At 44.8% G+C, this 16,420-nt stretch overlaps 19 non-coding genes across 19 annotated transcripts; all 19 read right to left on the minus strand.

Moving 5' to 3' along the window:
• Positions 1 to 162: 162 nt before the first annotated feature.
• TRNAI-UAU (transfer RNA isoleucine (anticodon UAU)) lies at positions 163 to 255 on the minus strand. The gene is given in 2 exon segments: positions 163 to 198; positions 218 to 255. It is a non-coding gene; the product is annotated as a tRNA-Ile (tRNA).
• A 1,223-nt stretch (positions 256 to 1,478) lies between these two features.
• On the minus strand, positions 1,479 to 1,551 carry TRNAR-CCU (transfer RNA arginine (anticodon CCU)). Its single transcript has one exon. It is a non-coding gene; the product is annotated as a tRNA-Arg (tRNA).
• Positions 1,552 to 1,878: 327 nt separating this feature from the next.
• TRNAI-UAU (transfer RNA isoleucine (anticodon UAU)) lies at positions 1,879 to 1,971 on the minus strand. The gene is given in 2 exon segments: positions 1,879 to 1,914; positions 1,934 to 1,971. It is a non-coding gene; the product is annotated as a tRNA-Ile (tRNA).
• A 1,222-nt stretch (positions 1,972 to 3,193) lies between these two features.
• TRNAR-CCU (transfer RNA arginine (anticodon CCU)) lies at positions 3,194 to 3,266 on the minus strand. The gene has a single exon. It is a non-coding gene; the product is annotated as a tRNA-Arg (tRNA).
• A 327-nt stretch (positions 3,267 to 3,593) lies between these two features.
• Positions 3,594 to 3,686, minus strand: TRNAI-UAU (transfer RNA isoleucine (anticodon UAU)). Its single transcript is given in 2 exon segments — positions 3,594 to 3,629; positions 3,649 to 3,686. It is a non-coding gene; the product is annotated as a tRNA-Ile (tRNA).
• Positions 3,687 to 4,908: 1,222 nt separating this feature from the next.
• TRNAR-CCU (transfer RNA arginine (anticodon CCU)) lies at positions 4,909 to 4,981 on the minus strand. Its single transcript has one exon. It is a non-coding gene; the product is annotated as a tRNA-Arg (tRNA).
• Positions 4,982 to 5,308: 327 nt separating this feature from the next.
• TRNAI-UAU (transfer RNA isoleucine (anticodon UAU)) lies at positions 5,309 to 5,401 on the minus strand. Its single transcript is given in 2 exon segments — positions 5,309 to 5,344; positions 5,364 to 5,401. It is a non-coding gene; the product is annotated as a tRNA-Ile (tRNA).
• Positions 5,402 to 6,623: 1,222 nt separating this feature from the next.
• Positions 6,624 to 6,696, minus strand: TRNAR-CCU (transfer RNA arginine (anticodon CCU)). The gene has a single exon. It is a non-coding gene; the product is annotated as a tRNA-Arg (tRNA).
• Positions 6,697 to 7,023: 327 nt separating this feature from the next.
• On the minus strand, positions 7,024 to 7,116 carry TRNAI-UAU (transfer RNA isoleucine (anticodon UAU)). The gene is given in 2 exon segments: positions 7,024 to 7,059; positions 7,079 to 7,116. It is a non-coding gene; the product is annotated as a tRNA-Ile (tRNA).
• A 1,223-nt stretch (positions 7,117 to 8,339) lies between these two features.
• Positions 8,340 to 8,412, minus strand: TRNAR-CCU (transfer RNA arginine (anticodon CCU)). Its single transcript has one exon. It is a non-coding gene; the product is annotated as a tRNA-Arg (tRNA).
• Positions 8,413 to 8,739: 327 nt separating this feature from the next.
• TRNAI-UAU (transfer RNA isoleucine (anticodon UAU)) lies at positions 8,740 to 8,832 on the minus strand. The gene is given in 2 exon segments: positions 8,740 to 8,775; positions 8,795 to 8,832. It is a non-coding gene; the product is annotated as a tRNA-Ile (tRNA).
• Positions 8,833 to 10,054: 1,222 nt separating this feature from the next.
• Positions 10,055 to 10,127, minus strand: TRNAR-CCU (transfer RNA arginine (anticodon CCU)). The gene has a single exon. It is a non-coding gene; the product is annotated as a tRNA-Arg (tRNA).
• A 327-nt stretch (positions 10,128 to 10,454) lies between these two features.
• On the minus strand, positions 10,455 to 10,547 carry TRNAI-UAU (transfer RNA isoleucine (anticodon UAU)). Its single transcript is given in 2 exon segments — positions 10,455 to 10,490; positions 10,510 to 10,547. It is a non-coding gene; the product is annotated as a tRNA-Ile (tRNA).
• Positions 10,548 to 11,769: 1,222 nt separating this feature from the next.
• On the minus strand, positions 11,770 to 11,842 carry TRNAR-CCU (transfer RNA arginine (anticodon CCU)). Its single transcript has one exon. It is a non-coding gene; the product is annotated as a tRNA-Arg (tRNA).
• Positions 11,843 to 12,169: 327 nt separating this feature from the next.
• TRNAI-UAU (transfer RNA isoleucine (anticodon UAU)) lies at positions 12,170 to 12,262 on the minus strand. Its single transcript is given in 2 exon segments — positions 12,170 to 12,205; positions 12,225 to 12,262. It is a non-coding gene; the product is annotated as a tRNA-Ile (tRNA).
• Positions 12,263 to 13,484: 1,222 nt separating this feature from the next.
• On the minus strand, positions 13,485 to 13,557 carry TRNAR-CCU (transfer RNA arginine (anticodon CCU)). Its single transcript has one exon. It is a non-coding gene; the product is annotated as a tRNA-Arg (tRNA).
• Positions 13,558 to 13,884: 327 nt separating this feature from the next.
• TRNAI-UAU (transfer RNA isoleucine (anticodon UAU)) lies at positions 13,885 to 13,977 on the minus strand. Its single transcript is given in 2 exon segments — positions 13,885 to 13,920; positions 13,940 to 13,977. It is a non-coding gene; the product is annotated as a tRNA-Ile (tRNA).
• A 1,222-nt stretch (positions 13,978 to 15,199) lies between these two features.
• TRNAR-CCU (transfer RNA arginine (anticodon CCU)) lies at positions 15,200 to 15,272 on the minus strand. The gene has a single exon. It is a non-coding gene; the product is annotated as a tRNA-Arg (tRNA).
• A 327-nt stretch (positions 15,273 to 15,599) lies between these two features.
• Positions 15,600 to 15,692, minus strand: TRNAI-UAU (transfer RNA isoleucine (anticodon UAU)). Its single transcript is given in 2 exon segments — positions 15,600 to 15,635; positions 15,655 to 15,692. It is a non-coding gene; the product is annotated as a tRNA-Ile (tRNA).
• Between the last annotated feature and the right edge of the window lie 728 nt (positions 15,693 to 16,420).

Consider the following 16,420-nt stretch of genomic DNA (forward strand, 5'->3'; position numbering starts at 1 on the left):
AAAGCATTGGTCTCATTCTTTTTGGTCCTCACTCAAAACAAGCTTCCCTTGTTGGGCAATGACAGCTCCTGCGTGTAGCAGTGGCATACTGGCACCCTTTGGCTTGAATGTTTTGGGTCATAGGAGAAAGGTGATTAAAGGAAGCAAAAGGGCAACTATCTCTGCTCCAGGTGAGGCTCGAACTCACAACCTCGGCATTGCTCAACAGATACTGTCTTATAAGTACCGCGCGCTAACCGATTGCGCCACTGGAGCTCCGTTGCTGCTGTTGGGGAGGTGCCTTTATCACCAGGACACTTGGCCTGTGATGCGTAACTCGTTAAAATGAAGCACATGTCATAAATCTTTATAAAGACCAAGTCAATTGTTTGTTAAGAAGAAAACCGGTAGAAGACAGGGAGCGTTTGTCCAAATCAGCAAGCCAAGGTGACTATTAAGATCATCTCCATAGAGGTGAGTGGACTTCAATGGAGGCTTGACACAGACTAGGAGCACACAATCACACTTTTTTTGTGGTGGTGAGAGAATAGGCCATGAGAGCAGGCTTTGAAAGCCATGAATACCTCTGAAAAGGTGTGAGATCATTCTGGTCTGCTGCTAAATGTGCATGTTCCTACTGCATATAAGGCGATAATAAGGAAAAGCACACCTATCTCAAGTCATGTTTTATCCCCAGCAGGTGCCACTCCTCCAGAGTCGCAATGCAGTCGGCTGAGTTGGGCAGACTACACATGCAGGCATGATGCAGGGAATCCCTGGGGTATTTACTGGGCAAGGCGTATCTTACACACAGCACCCAAAATGACAGATTGAATTTATTATTATAGAAGATATAAATATATATGACAGCAGAGCCGGCCAATTGAGATGTTCACAATTGCGCGTTGCATCTAGCTTTGAAATGGGTCCGTGAAAATCAGCAGGAAGTGCATTTTGAAGGTGGATTTGCTATGATTTTCCATAGTGTGGTGACATGATAGTGACTTTACATTTCTTTGACCTTTTGTAACGAGATGTGGGATACCCATTGAAAGCCTTGTCGAATTTCAAGTGGACCTGAACTCAGAACGTCCTTTCTGCTCTAAAAGATACGCAACAGCATAACAACCTTTAAACAAGAAACATTTCTTTGTTACAGCTAATAGAAATCCTAAGATAAATCTGCACTGTTTCTACTTCCTGACTGATGGAAGCAGACATATTGTTAACAGCCTGTGCTTTCAAATGAGCTTATCTGCCATTGGCAGTCATGTGACCCAGGGTGATCACCACAACTAGTGATTAGACACAAATGAGGGGGACAGGCTAAAGTCTCTAAATACATACACAGGGTGCATTTCTCTATGTTCTCCTTCTTTCCTGTGCAAGAGTTCTGGTCCACTTTAAAAGCCTTTGGCAGCCATGAGAATCCAAGTCATTTGTATCAGAGTACAATGTGTGTTGGTATGCTACATGTAAGGGCCAAAGAAGGAATGTGCCACCCCAGATGGGACTTGAACCCACAATCCCTGGCTTAGGAGGCCAGTGCCTTATCCATTAGGCCACTGGGGCATGCTGTAGAAGTGCAGCAAGTAGGCTTTTGCTCCACAGAGACTGCACAATGCCTCTTGCAGCAAATGAGTTGCAAATGGACGTACTTCTTTTCCTTGTGTTGTGCCATGGATTTTGCAGGTGATATAGCTCTTGCCAGCTTCCTCCACTGCTCTTCAACAAGCAAAAGCATTGGTCTCATTCTTTTTGGTCCTCACTCAAAACAAGCTTCCCTTGTTGGGCAATGACAGCTCCTGCGTGTAGCAGTGGCATACTGGCACCCTTTGGCTTGAATGTTTTGGGTCATAGGAGAAAGGTGATTAAAGGAAGCAAAAGGGCAACTATCTCTGCTCCAGGTGAGGCTCGAACTCACAACCTCGGCATTGCTCAACAGATACTGTCTTATAAGTACCGCGTGCTAACCGATTGCGCCACTGGAGCTCCGTTGCTGCTGTTGGGGAGGTGCCTTTATCACCAGGACACTTGGCCTGTGATGCGTAACTCGTTAAAATGAAGCACATGTCATAAATCTTTATAAGACGAAGTCAATTGTTTGTTAAGAAGAAAACCGGTAGAAGACAGGGAGCGTTTGTCCAAATCAGCAAGCCAAGGTGACTATTAAGATCATCTCCATAGAGGTGAGTGGACTTCAATGGAGGCTTGACACAGACTAGGAGCACACAATCACACTTTTTTTGTGGTGGTGAGAGAATAGGCCATGAGAGCAGGCTTTGAAAGCCATGAATACCTCTGAAAAGGTGTGAGATCATTCTGGTCTGCTGCTAAATGTGCATGTTCCTACTGCATATAAGGCGATAATAAGGAAAAGCACACCTATCTCAAGTCATGTTTTATCCCCAGCAGGTGCCACTCCTCCAGAGTCGCAATGCAGTCAGCTGAGTCGGGCAGACTACACATGCAGGCATGATGCAGGGAATCCCTGGGGTATTTACTGGGCAAGGCGTATCTTACACACAGCACCCAAAATGACAGATTGAATTTATTATTATAGAAGATATAAATATATATGACAGCAGAGCCGGCCAATTGAGATGTTCACAATTGCGCGTTGCATCTAGCTTTGAAATGGGTCCGTGAAAATCAGCAGGAAGTGCATTTTGAAGGTGGATTTGCTATGATTTTCCATAGTGTGGTGACATGATAGTGACTTTACATTTCTTTGACCTTTTGTAACGAGATGTGGGATACCCATTGAAAGCCTTGTCGAATTTCAAGTGGACCTGAACTCAGAACGTCCTTTCTGCTCTAAAAGATACGCAACAGCATAACAACCTTTAAACAAGAAACATTTCTTTGTTACAGCTAATAGAAATCCTAAGATAAATCTGCACTGTTTCTACTTCCTGACTGATGGAAGCAGACATATTGTTAACAGCCTGTGCTTTCAAATGAGCTTATCTGCCATTGGCAGTCATGTGACCCAGGGTGATCACCACAACTAGTGATTAGACACAAATGAGGGGGACAGGCTAAAGTCTCTAAATACATACACAGGGTGCATTTCTCTATGTTCTCCTTCTTTCCTGTGCAAGAGTTCTGGTCCACTTTAAAAGCCTTTGGCAGCCATGAGAATCCAAGTCATTTGTATCAGAGTACAATGTGTGTTGGTATGCTACATGTAAGGGCCAAAGAAGGAATGTGCCACCCCAGATGGGACTTGAACCCACAATCCCTGGCTTAGGAGGCCAGTGCCTTATCCATTAGGCCACTGGGGCATGCTGTAGAAGTGCAGCAAGTAGGCTTTTGCTCCACAGAGACTGCACAATGCCTCTTGCAGCAAATGAGTTGCAAATGGACGTACTTCTTTTCCTTGTGTTGTGCCATGGATTTTGCAGGTGATATAGCTCTTGCCAGCTTCCTCCACTGCTCTTCAACAAGCAAAAGCATTGGTCTCATTCTTTTTGGTCCTCACTCAAAACAAGCTTCCCTTGTTGGGCAATGACAGCTCCTGCGTGTAGCAGTGGCATACTGGCACCCTTTGGCTTGAATGTTTTGGGTCATAGGAGAAAGGTGATTAAAGGAAGCAAAAGGGCAACTATCTCTGCTCCAGGTGAGGCTCGAACTCACAACCTCGGCATTGCTCAACAGATACTGTCTTATAAGTACCGCGTGCTAACCGATTGCGCCACTGGAGCTCCGTTGCTGCTGTTGGGGAGGTGCCTTTATCACCAGGACACTTGGCCTGTGATGCGTAACTCGTTAAAATGAAGCACATGTCATAAATCTTTATAAGACGAAGTCAATTGTTTGTTAAGAAGAAAACCGGTAGAAGACAGGGAGCGTTTGTCCAAATCAGCAAGCCAAGGTGACTATTAAGATCATCTCCATAGAGGTGAGTGGACTTCAATGGAGGCTTGACACAGACTAGGAGCACACAATCACACTTTTTTTGTGGTGGTGAGAGAATAGGCCATGAGAGCAGGCTTTGAAAGCCATGAATACCTCTGAAAAGGTGTGAGATCATTCTGGTCTGCTGCTAAATGTGCATGTTCCTACTGCATATAAGGCGATAATAAGGAAAAGCACACCTATCTCAAGTCATGTTTTATCCCCAGCAGGTGCCACTCCTCCAGAGTCGCAATGCAGTCGGCTGAGTCGGGCAGACTACACATGCAGGCATGATGCAGGGAATCCCTGGGGTATTTACTGGGCAAGGCGTATCTTACACACAGCACCCAAAATGACAGATTGAATTTATTATTATAGAAGATATAAATATATATGACAGCAGAGCCGGCCAATTGAGATGTTCACAATTGCGCGTTGCATCTAGCTTTGAAGTGGGTCCGTGAAAATCAGCAGGAAGTGCATTTTGAAGGTGGATTTGCTATGATTTTCCATAGTGTGGTGACATGATAGTGACTTTACATTTCTTTGACCTTTTGTAATGAGATGTGGGATACCCATTGAAAGCCTTGTCGAATTTCAAGTGGACCTGAACTCAGAACGTCCTTTCTGCTCTAAAAGATACGCAACAGCATAACAACCTTTAAACAAGAAACATTTCTTTGTTACAGCTAATAGAAATCCTAAGATAAATCTGCACTGTTTCTACTTCCTGACTGATGGAAGCAGACATATTGTTAACAGCCTGTGCTTTCAAATGAGCTTATCTGCCATTGGCAGTCATGTGACCCAGGGTGATCACCACAACTAGTGATTAGACACAAATGAGGGGGACAGGCTAAAGTCTCTAAATACATACACAGGGTGCATTTCTCTATGTTCTCCTTCTTTCCTGTGCAAGAGTTCTGGTCCACTTTAAAAGCCTTTGGCAGCCATGAGAATCCAAGTCATTTGTATCAGAGTACAATGTGTGTTGGTATGCTACATGTAAGGGCCAAAGAAGGAATGTGCCACCCCAGATGGGACTCGAACCCACAATCCCTGGCTTAGGAGGCCAGTGCCTTATCCATTAGGCCACTGGGGCATGCTGTAGAAGTGCAGCAAGTAGGCTTTTGCTCCACAGAGACTGCACAATGCCTCTTGCAGCAAATGAGTTGCAAATGGACGTACTTCTTTTCCTTGTGTTGTGCCATGGATTTTGCAGGTGATATAGCTCTTGCCAGCTTCCTCCACTGCTCTTCAACAAGCAAAAGCATTGGTCTCATTCTTTTTGGTCCTCACTCAAAACAAGCTTCCCTTGTTGGGCAATGACAGCTCCTGCGTGTAGCAGTGGCATACTGGCACCCTTTGGCTTGAATGTTTTGGGTCATAGGAGAAAGGTGATTAAAGGAAGCAAAAGGGCAACTATCTCTGCTCCAGGTGAGGCTCGAACTCACAACCTCGGCATTGCTCAACAGATACTGTCTTATAAGTACCGCACGCTAACCGATTGCGCCACTGGAGCTCCGTTGCTGCTGTTGGGGAGGTGCCTTTATCACCAGGACACTTGGCCTGTGATGCGTAACTCGTTAAAATGAAGCACATGTCATAAATCTTTATAAGACCAAGTCAATTGTTTGTTAAGAAGAAAACCGGTAGAAGACAGGGAGCGTTTGTCCAAATCAGCAAGCCAAGGTGACTATTAAGATCATCTCCATAGAGGTGAGTGGACTTCAATGGAGGCTTGACACAGACTAGGAGCACACAATCACACTTTTTTTGTGGTGGTGAGAGAATAGGCCATGAGAGCAGGCTTTGAAAGCCATGAATACCTCTGAAAAGGTGTGAGATCATTCTGGTCTGCTGCTAAATGTGCATGTTCCTACTGCATATAAGGCGATAATAAGGAAAAGCACACCTATCTCAAGTCATGTTTTATCCCCAGCAGGTGCCACTCCTCCAGAGTCGCAATGCAGTCGGCTGAGTCGGGCAGACTACACATGCAGGCATGATGCAGGGAATCCCTGGGGTATTTACTGGGCAAGGCGTATCTTACACACAGCACCCAAAATGACAGATTGAATTTATTATTATAGAAGATATAAATATATATGACAGCAGAGCCGGCCAATTGAGATGTTCACAATTGCGCGTTGCATCTAGCTTTGAAGTGGGTCCGTGAAAATCAGCAGGAAGTGCATTTTGAAGGTGGATTTGCTATGATTTTCCATAGTGTGGTGACATGATAGTGACTTTACATTTCTTTGACCTTTTGTAATGAGATGTGGGATACCCATTGAAAGCCTTGTCGAATTTCAAGTGGACCTGAACTCAGAACGTCCTTTCTGCTCTAAAAGATACGCAACAGCATAACAACCTTTAAACAAGAAACATTTCTTTGTTACAGCTAATAGAAATCCTAAGATAAATCTGCACCGTTTCTACTTCCTGACTGATGGAAGCAGACATATTGTTAACAGGCTGTGCTTTCAAATGAGCTTATCTGCCATTGGCAGTCATGTGACCCAGGGTGATCACCACAACTAGTGATTAGACACAAATGAGGGGGACAGGCTAAAGTCTCTAAATACATACACAGGGTGCATTTCTCTATGTTCTCCTTCTTTCCTGTGCAAGAGTTCTGGTCCACTTTAAAAGCCTTTGGCAGCCATGAGAATCCAAGTCATTTGTATCAGAGTACAATGTGTGTTGGTATGCTACATGTAAGGGCCAAAGAAGGAATGTGCCACCCCAGATGGGACTTGAACCCACAATCCCTGGCTTAGGAGGCCAGTGCCTTATCCATTAGGCCACTGGGGCATGCTGTAGAAGTGCAGCAAGTAGGCTTTTGCTCCACAGAGACTGCACAATGCCTCTTGCAGCAAATGAGTTGCAAATGGACGTACTTCTTTTCCTTGTGTTGTGCCATGGATTTTGCAGGTGATATAGCTCTTGCCAGCTTCCTCCACTGCTCTTCAACAAGCAAAAGCATTGGTCTCATTCTTTTTGGTCCTCACTCAAAACAAGCTTCCCTTGTTGGGCAATGACAGCTCCTGCGTGTAGCAGTGGCATACTGGCACCCTTTGGCTTGAATGTTTTGGGTCATAGGAGAAAGGTGATTAAAGGAAGCAAAAGGGCAACTATCTCTGCTCCAGGTGAGGCTCGAACTCACAACCTCGGCATTGCTCAACAGATACTGTCTTATAAGTACCGCACGCTAACCGATTGCGCCCCTGAAGCTCCGTTGCTGCTGTTGGGGAGGTGCCTTTATCACCAGGACACTTGGCCTGTGATGCGTAACTCGTTAAAATGAAGCACATGTCATAAATCTTTATAAGACCAAGTCAATTGTTTGTTAAGAAGAAAACCGGTAGAAGACAGGGAGCGTTTGTCCAAATCAGCAAGCCAAGGTGACTATTAAGATCATCTCCATAGAGGTGAGTGGACTTCAATGGAGGCTTGACACAGACTAGGAGCACACAATCACACTTTTTTGTGTGGTGGTGAGAGAATAGGCCATGAGAGCAGGCTTTGAAAGCCATGAATACCTCTGAAAAGGTGTGAGATCATTCTGGTCTGCTGCTAAATGTGCATGTTCCTACTGCATATAAGGCGATAATAAGGAAAAGCACACCTATCTCAAGTCATGTTTTATCCCCAGCAGGTGCCACTCCTCCAGAGTCGCAATGCAGTCGGCTGAGTTGGGCAGACTACACATGCAGGCATGATGCAGGGAATCCCTGGGGTATTTACTGGGCAAGGCGTATCTTACACACAGCACCAAAAATGACAGATTGAATTTATTATTATAGAAGATATAAATATATATGACAGCAGAGCCGGCCAATTGAGATGTTCACAATTGCGCGTTGCATCTAGCTTTGAAGTGGGTCCGTGAAAATCAGCAGGAAGTGCATTTTGAAGGTGGATTTGCTATGATTTTCCATAGTGTGGTGACATGATAGTGACTTTACATTTCTTTGACCTTTTGTAATGAGATGTGGGATACCCATTGAAAGCCTTGTCGAATTTCAAGTGGACCTGAACTCAGAACGTCCTTTCTGCTCTAAAAGATACGCAACAGCATAACAACCTTTAAACAAGAAACATTTCTTTGTTACAGCTAATAGAAATCCTAAGATAAATCTGCACTGTTTCTACTTCCTGACTGATGGAAGCAGACATATTGTTAACAGGCTGTGCTTTCAAATGAGCTTATCTGCCATTGGCAGTCATGTGACCCAGGGTGATCACCACAACTAGTGATTAGACACAAATGAGGGGGACAGGCTAAAGTCTCTAAATACATACACAGGGTGCATTTCTCTATGTTCTCCTTCTTTCCTGTGCAAGAGTTCTGGTCCACTTTAAAAGCTTTTGGCAGCCATGAGAATCCAAGTCATTTGTATCAGAGTACAATGTGTGTTGGTATGCTACATGTAAGGGCCAAAGAAGGAATGTGCCACCCCAGATGGGACTCGAACCCACAATACCTGGCTTAGGAGGCCAGTGCCTTATCCATTAGGCCACTGGGGCATGCTGTAGAAGTGCAGCAAGTAGGCTTTTGCTCCACAGAGACTGCACAATGCCTCTTGCAGCAAATGAGTTGCAAATGGACGTACTTCTTTTCCTTGTGTTGTGCCATGGATTTTGCAGGTGATATAGCTCTTGCCAGCTTCCTCCACTGCTCTTCAACAAGCAAAAGCATTGGTCTCATTCTTTTTGGTCCTCACTCAAAACAAGCTTCCCTTGTTGGGCAATGACAGCTCCTGCGTGTAGCAGTGGCATACTGGCACCCTTTGGCTTGAATGTTTTGGGTCATAGGAGAAAGGTGATTAAAGGAAGCAAAAGGGCAACTATCTCTGCTCCAGGTGAGGCTCGAACTCACAACCTCGGCATTGCTCAACAGATACTGTCTTATAAGTACCGCACGCTAACCGATTGCGCCACTGGAGCTCCGTTGCTGCTGTTGGGGAGGTGCCTTTATCACCAGGACACTTGGCCTGTGATGCGTAACTCGTTAAAATGAAGCACATGTCATAAATCTTTATAAGACCAAGTCAATTGTTTGTTAAGAAGAAAACCGGTAGAAGACAGGGAGCGTTTGTCCAAATCAGCAAGCCAAGGTGACTATTAAGATCATCTCCATAGAGGTGAGTGGACTTCAATGGAGGCTTGACACAGACTAGGAGCACACAATCACACTTTTTTTGTGGTGGTGAGAGAATAGGCCATGAGAGCAGGCTTTGAAAGCCATGAATACCTCTGAAAAGGTGTGAGATCATTCTGGTCTGCTGCTAAATGTGCATGTTCCTACTGCATATAAGGCGATAATAAGGAAAAGCACACCTATCTCAAGTCATGTTTTATCCCCAGCAGGTGCCACTCCTCCAGAGTCGCAATGCAGTCGGCTGAGTTGGGCAGACTACACATGCAGGCATGATGCAGGGAATCCCTGGGGTGTTTACTGGGCAAGGCGTATCTTACACACAGCACCCAAAATGACAGATTGAATTTATTATTATAGAAGATATAAATATATATGACAGCAGAGCCGGCCAATTGAGATGTTCACAATTGCGCGTTGCATCTAGCTTTGAAGTGGGTCCGTGAAAATCAGCAGGAAGTGCATTTTGAAGGTGGATTTGCTATGATTTTCCATAGTGTGGTGACATGATAGTGACTTTACATTTCTTTGACCTTTTGTAACGAGATGTGGGATACCCATTGAAAGCCTTGTCGAATTTCAAGTGGACCTGAACTCAGAACGTCCTTTCTGCTCTAAAAGATACGCAACAGCATAACAACCTTTAAACAAGAAACATTTCTTTGTTACAGCTAATAGAAATCCTAAGATAAATCTGCACTGTTTCTACTTCCTGACTGATGGAAGCAGACATATTGTTAACAGCCTGTGCTTTCAAATGAGCTTATCTGCCATTGGCAGTCATGTGACCCAGGGTGATCACCACAACTAGTGATTAGACACAAATGAGGGGGACAGGCTAAAGTCTCTAAATACATACACAGGGTGCATTTCTCTATGTTCTCCTTCTTTCCTGTGCAAGAGTTCTGGTCCACTTTAAAAGCCTTTGGCAGCCATGAGAATCCAAGTCATTTGTATCAGAGTACAATGTGTGTTGGTATGCTACATGTAAGGGCCAAAGAAGGAATGTGCCACCCCAGATGGGACTCGAACCCACAATCCCTGGCTTAGGAGGCCAGTGCCTTATCCATTAGGCCACTGGGGCATGCTGTAGAAGTGCAGCAAGTAGGCTTTTGCTCCACAGAGACTGCACAATGCCTCTTGCAGCAAATGAGTTGCAAATGGACGTACTTCTTTTCCTTGTGTTGTGCCATGGATTTTGCAGGTGATATAGCTCTTGCCAGCTTCCTCCACTGCTCTTCAACAAGCAAAAGCATTGGTCTCATTCTTTTTGGTCCTCACTCAAAACAAGCTTCCCTTGTTGGGCAATGACAGCTCCTGCGTGTAGCAGTGGCATACTGGCACCCTTTGGCTTGAATGTTTTGGGTCATAGGAGAAAGGTGATTAAAGGAAGCAAAAGGGCAACTATCTCTGCTCCAGGTGAGGCTCGAACTCACAACCTCTGCATTGCTCAACAGATACTGTCTTATAAGTACCGCGCGCTAACCGATTGCGCCACTGGAGCTCCGTTGCTGCTGTTGGGGAGGTGCCTTTATCACCAGGACACTTGGCCTGTGATGCGTAACTCGTTAAAATGAAGCACATGTCATAAATCTTTATAAGACCAAGTCAATTGTTTGTTAAGAAGAAAACCGGTAGAAGACAGGGAGCGTTTGTCCAAATCAGCAAGCCAAGGTGACTATTAAGATCATCTCCATAGAGGTGAGTGGACTTCAATGGAGGCTTGACACAGACTAGGAGCACACAATCACACTTTTTTTGTGGTGGTGAGAGAATAGGCCATGAGAGCAGGCTTTGAAAGCCATGAATACCTCTGAAAAGGTGTGAGATCATTCTGGTCTGCTGCTAAATGTGCATGTTCCTACTGCATATAAGGCGATAATAAGGAAAAGCACACCTATCTCAAGTCATGTTTTATCCCCAGCAGGTGCCACTGCTCCAGAGTCGCAATGCAGTCGGCTGAGTTGGGCAGACTACACATGCAGGCATGATGCAGGGAATCCCTGGGGTATTTACTGGGCAAGGCGTATCTTACACACAGCACCCAAAATGACAGATTGAATTTATTATTATAGAAGATATAAATATATATGACAGCAGAGCCGGCCAATTGAGATGTTCACAATTGCGCGTTGCATCTAGCTTTGAAATGGGTCCGTGAAAATCAGCAGGAAGTGCATTTTGAAGGTGGATTTGCTATGATTTTCCATAGTGTGGTGACATGATAGTGACTTTACATTTCTTTGACCTTTTGTAACGAGATGTGGGATACCCATTGAAAGCCTTGTCGAATTTCAAGTGGACCTGAACTCAGAACGTCCTTTCTGCTCTAAAAGATACGCAACAGCATAACAACCTTTAAACAAGAAACATTTCTTTGTTACAGCTAATAGAAATCCTAAGATAAATCTGCACTGTTTCTACTTCCTGACTGATGGAAGCAGACATATTGTTAACAGGCTGTGCTTTCAAATGAGCTTATCTGCCATTGGCAGTCATGTGACCCAGGGTGATCACCACAACTAGTGATTAGACACAAATGAGGGGGACAGGCTAAAGTCTCTAAATACATACACAGGGTGCATTTCTCTATGTTCTCCTTCTTTCCTGTGCAAGAGTTCTGGTCCACTTTAAAAGCCTTTGGCAGCCATGAGAATCCAAGTCATTTGTATCAGAGTACAATGTGTGTTGGTATGCTACATGTAAGGGCCAAAGAAGGAATGTGCCACCCCAGATGGGACTCGAACCCACAATCCCTGGCTTAGGAGGCCAGTGCCGTATCCATTAGGCCACTGGGGCATGCTGTAGAAGTGCAGCAAGTAGGCTTTTGCTCCACAGAGACTGCACAATGCCTCTTGCAGCAAATGAGTTGCAAATGGACGTACTTCTTTTCCTTGTGTTGTGCCATGGATTTTGCAGGTGATATAGCTCTTGCCAGCTTCCTCCACTGCTCTTCAACAAGCAAAAGCATTGGTCTCATTCTTTTTGGTCCTCACTCAAAACAAGCTTCCCTTGTTGGGCAATGACAGCTCCTGCGTGTAGCAGTGGCATACTGGCACCCTTTGGCTTGAATGTTTTGGGTCATAGGAGAAAGGTGATTAAAGGAAGCAAAAGGGCAACTATCTCTGCTCCAGGTGAGGCTCGAACTCACAACCTCGGCATTGCTCAACAGATACTGTCTTATAAGTACCGCACGCTAACCGATTGCGCCACTGGAGCTCCGTTGCTGCTGTTGGGGAGGTGCCTTTATCACCAGGACACTTGGCCTGTGATGCGTAACTCGTTAAAATGAAGCACATGTCATAAATCTTTATAAGACCAAGTCAATTGTTTGTTAAGAAGAAAACCGGTAGAAGACAGGGAGCGTTTGTCCAAATCAGCAAGCCAAGGTGACTATTAAGATCATCTCCATAGAGGTGAGTGGACTTCAATGGAGGCTTGACACAGACTAGGAGCACACAATCACACTTTTTTTGTGGTGGTGAGAGAATAGGCCATGAGAGCAGGCTTTGAAAGCCATGAATACCTCTGAAAAGGTGTGAGATCATTCTGGTCTGCTGCTAAATGTGCATGTTCCTACTGCATATAAGGCGATAATAAGGAAAAGCACACCTATCTCAAGTCATGTTTTATCCCCAGCAGGTGCCACTCCTCCAGAGTCGCAATGCAGTCGGCTGAGTTGGGCAGACTACACATGCAGGCATGATGCAGGGAATCCCTGGGGTGTTTACTGGGCAAGGCGTATCTTACACACAGCACCCAAAATGACAGATTGAATTTATTATTATAGAAGATATAAATATATATGACAGCAGAGCCGGCCAATTGAGATGTTCACAATTGCGCGTTGCATCTAGCTTTGAAGTGGGTCCGTGAAAATCAGCAGGAAGTGCATTTTGAAGGTGGATTTGCTATGATTTTCCATAGTGTGGTGACATGATAGTGACTTTACATTTCTTTGACCTTTTGTAACGAGATGTGGGATACCCATTGAAAGCCTTGTCGAATTTCAAGTGGACCTGAACTCAGAACGTCCTTTCTGCTCTAAAAGATACGCAACAGCATAACAACCTTTAAACAAGAAACATTTCTTTGTTACAGCTAATAGAAATCCTAAGATAAATCTGCACTGTTTCTACTTCCTGACTGATGGAAGCAGACATATTGTTAACAGCCTGTGCTTTCAAATGAGCTTATCTGCCATTGGCAGTCATGTGACCCAGGGTGATCACCACAACTAGTGATTAGACACAAATGAGGGGGACAGGCTAAAGTCTCTAAATACATACACAGGGTGCATTTCTCTATGTTCTCCTTCTTTCCTGTGCAAGAGTTCTGGTCCACTTTAAAAGCCTTTGGCAGCCATGAGAATCCAAGTCATTTGTATCAGAGTACAATGTGTGTTGGTATGCTACATGTAAGGGCCAAAGAAGGAATGTGCCACCCCAGATGGGACTCGAACCCACAATCCCTGGCTTAGGAGGCCAGTGCCTTATCCATTAGGCCACTGGGGCATGCTGTAGAAGTGCAGCAAGTAGGCTTTTGCTCCACAGAGACTGCACAATGCCTCTTGCAGCAAATGAGTTGCAAATGGACGTACTTCTTTTCCTTGTGTTGTGCCATGGATTTTGCAGGTGATATAGCTCTTGCCAGCTTCCTCCACTGCTCTTCAACAAGCAAAAGCATTGGTCTCATTCTTTTTGGTCCTCACTCAAAACAAGCTTCCCTTGTTGGGCAATGACAGCTCCTGCGTGTAGCAGTGGCATACTGGCACCCTTTGGCTTGAATGTTTTGGGTCATAGGAGAAAGGTGATTAAAGGAAGCAAAAGGGCAACTATCTCTGCTCCAGGTGAGGCTCGAACTCACAACCTCTGCATTGCTCAACAGATACTGTCTTATAAGTACCGCGCGCTAACCGATTGCGCCACTGGAGCTCCGTTGCTGCTGTTGGGGAGGTGCCTTTATCACCAGGACACTTGGCCTGTGATGCGTAACTCGTTAAAATGAAGCACATGTCATAAATCTTTATAAGACCAAGTCAATTGTTTGTTAAGAAGAAAACCGGTAGAAGACAGGGAGCGTTTGTCCAAATCAGCAAGCCAAGGTGACTATTAAGATCATCTCCATAGAGGTGAGTGGACTTCAATGGAGGCTTGACACAGACTAGGAGCACACAATCACACTTTTTTTGTGGTGGTGAGAGAATAGGCCATGAGAGCAGGCTTTGAAAGCCATGAATACCTCTGAAAAGGTGTGAGATCATTCTGGTCTGCTGCTAAATGTGCATGTTCCTACTGCATATAAGGCGATAATAAGGAAAAGCACACCTATCTCAAGTCATGTTTTATCCCCAGCAGGTGCCACTGCTCCAGAGTCGCAATGCAGTCGGCTGAGTTGGGCAGACTACACATGCAGGCATGATGCAGGGAATCCCTGGGGTATTTACTGGGCAAGGCGTATCTTACACACAGCACCCAAAATGACAGATTGAATTTATTATTATAGAAGATATAAATATATATGACAGCAGAGCCGGCCAATTGAGATGTTCACAATTGCGCGTTGCATCTAGCTTTGAAATGGGTCCGTGAAAATCAGCAGGAAGTGCATTTTGAAGGTGGATTTGCTATGATTTTCCATAGTGTGGTGACATGATAGTGACTTTACATTTCTTTGACCTTTTGTAACGAGATGTGGGATACCCATTGAAAGCCTTGTCGAATTTCAAGTGGACCTGAACTCAGAACGTCCTTTCTGCTCTAAAAGATACGCAACAGCATAACAACCTTTAAACAAGAAACATTTCTTTGTTACAGCTAATAGAAATCCTAAGATAAATCTGCACTGTTTCTACTTCCTGACTGATGGAAGCAGACATATTGTTAACAGGCTGTGCTTTCAAATGAGCTTATCTGCCATTGGCAGTCATGTGACCCAGGGTGATCACCACAACTAGTGATTAGACACAAATGAGGGGGACAGGCTAAAGTCTCTAAATACATACACAGGGTGCATTTCTCTATGTTCTCCTTCTTTCCTGTGCAAGAGTTCTGGTCCACTTTAAAAGCCTTTGGCAGCCATGAGAATCCAAGTCATTTGTATCAGAGTACAATGTGTGTTGGTATGCTACATGTAAGGGCCAAAGAAGGAATGTGCCACCCCAGATGGGACTCGAACCCACAATCCCTGGCTTAGGAGGCCAGTGCCGTATCCATTAGGCCACTGGGGCATGCTGTAGAAGTGCAGCAAGTAGGCTTTTGCTCCACAGAGACTGCACAATGCCTCTTGCAGCAAATGAGTTGCAAATGGACGTACTTCTTTTCCTTGTGTTGTGCCATGGATTTTGCAGGTGATATAGCTCTTGCCAGCTTCCTCCACTGCTCTTCAACAAGCAAAAGCATTGGTCTCATTCTTTTTGGTCCTCACTCAAAACAAGCTTCCCTTGTTGGGCAATGACAGCTCCTGCGTGTAGCAGTGGCATACTGGCACCCTTTGGCTTGAATGTTTTGGGTCATAGGAGAAAGGTGATTAAAGGAAGCAAAAGGGCAACTATCTCTGCTCCAGGTGAGGCTCGAACTCACAACCTCGGCATTGCTCAACAGATACTGTCTTATAAGTACCGCACGCTAACCGATTGCGCCACTGGAGCTCCGTTGCTGCTGTTGGGGAGGTGCCTTTATCACCAGGACACTTGGCCTGTGATGCGTAACTCGTTAAAATGAAGCACATGTCATAAATCTTTATAAGACCAAGTCAATTGTTTGTTAAGAAGAAAACCGGTAGAAGACAGGGAGCGTTTGTCCAAATCAGCAAGCCAAGGTGACTATTAAGATCATCTCCATAGAGGTGAGTGGACTTCAATGGAGGCTTGACACAGACTAGGAGCACACAATCACACTTTTTTGTGGTGGTGAGAGAATAGGCCATGAGAGCAGGCTTTGAAAGCCATGAATACCTCTGAAAAGGTGTGAGATCATTCTGGTCTGCTGCTAAATGTGCATGTTCCTACTGCATATAAGGCGATAATAAGGAAAAGCACACCTATCTCAAGTCATGTTTTATCCCCAGCAGGTGCCACTCCTCCAGAGTCGCAATGCAGTCGGCTGAGTTGGGCAGACTACACATGCAGGCATGATGCAGGGAATCCCTGGGGTATTTACTGGGCAAGGCGTATCTTACACACAGCACCCAAAATGACAGATTGAATTTATTATTATAGAAGATATAAATATATATGACAGCAGAGCCGGCCAATTGAGATGTTCACAATTGCGCGTTGCATCTAGCTTTGAAATGGGTCCGTGAAAATCAGCAGGAAGTGCATTTTGAAGGTGGATTTGCTATGATTTTCCATAGTGTGGTGACATGATAGTGACT

Source organism: Hyperolius riggenbachi, chromosome 3 (genome assembly GCF_040937935.1).
Source record: "Hyperolius riggenbachi isolate aHypRig1 chromosome 3, aHypRig1.pri, whole genome shotgun sequence".
NCBI lineage: Eukaryota > Metazoa > Chordata > Amphibia > Anura > Hyperoliidae > Hyperolius > Hyperolius riggenbachi.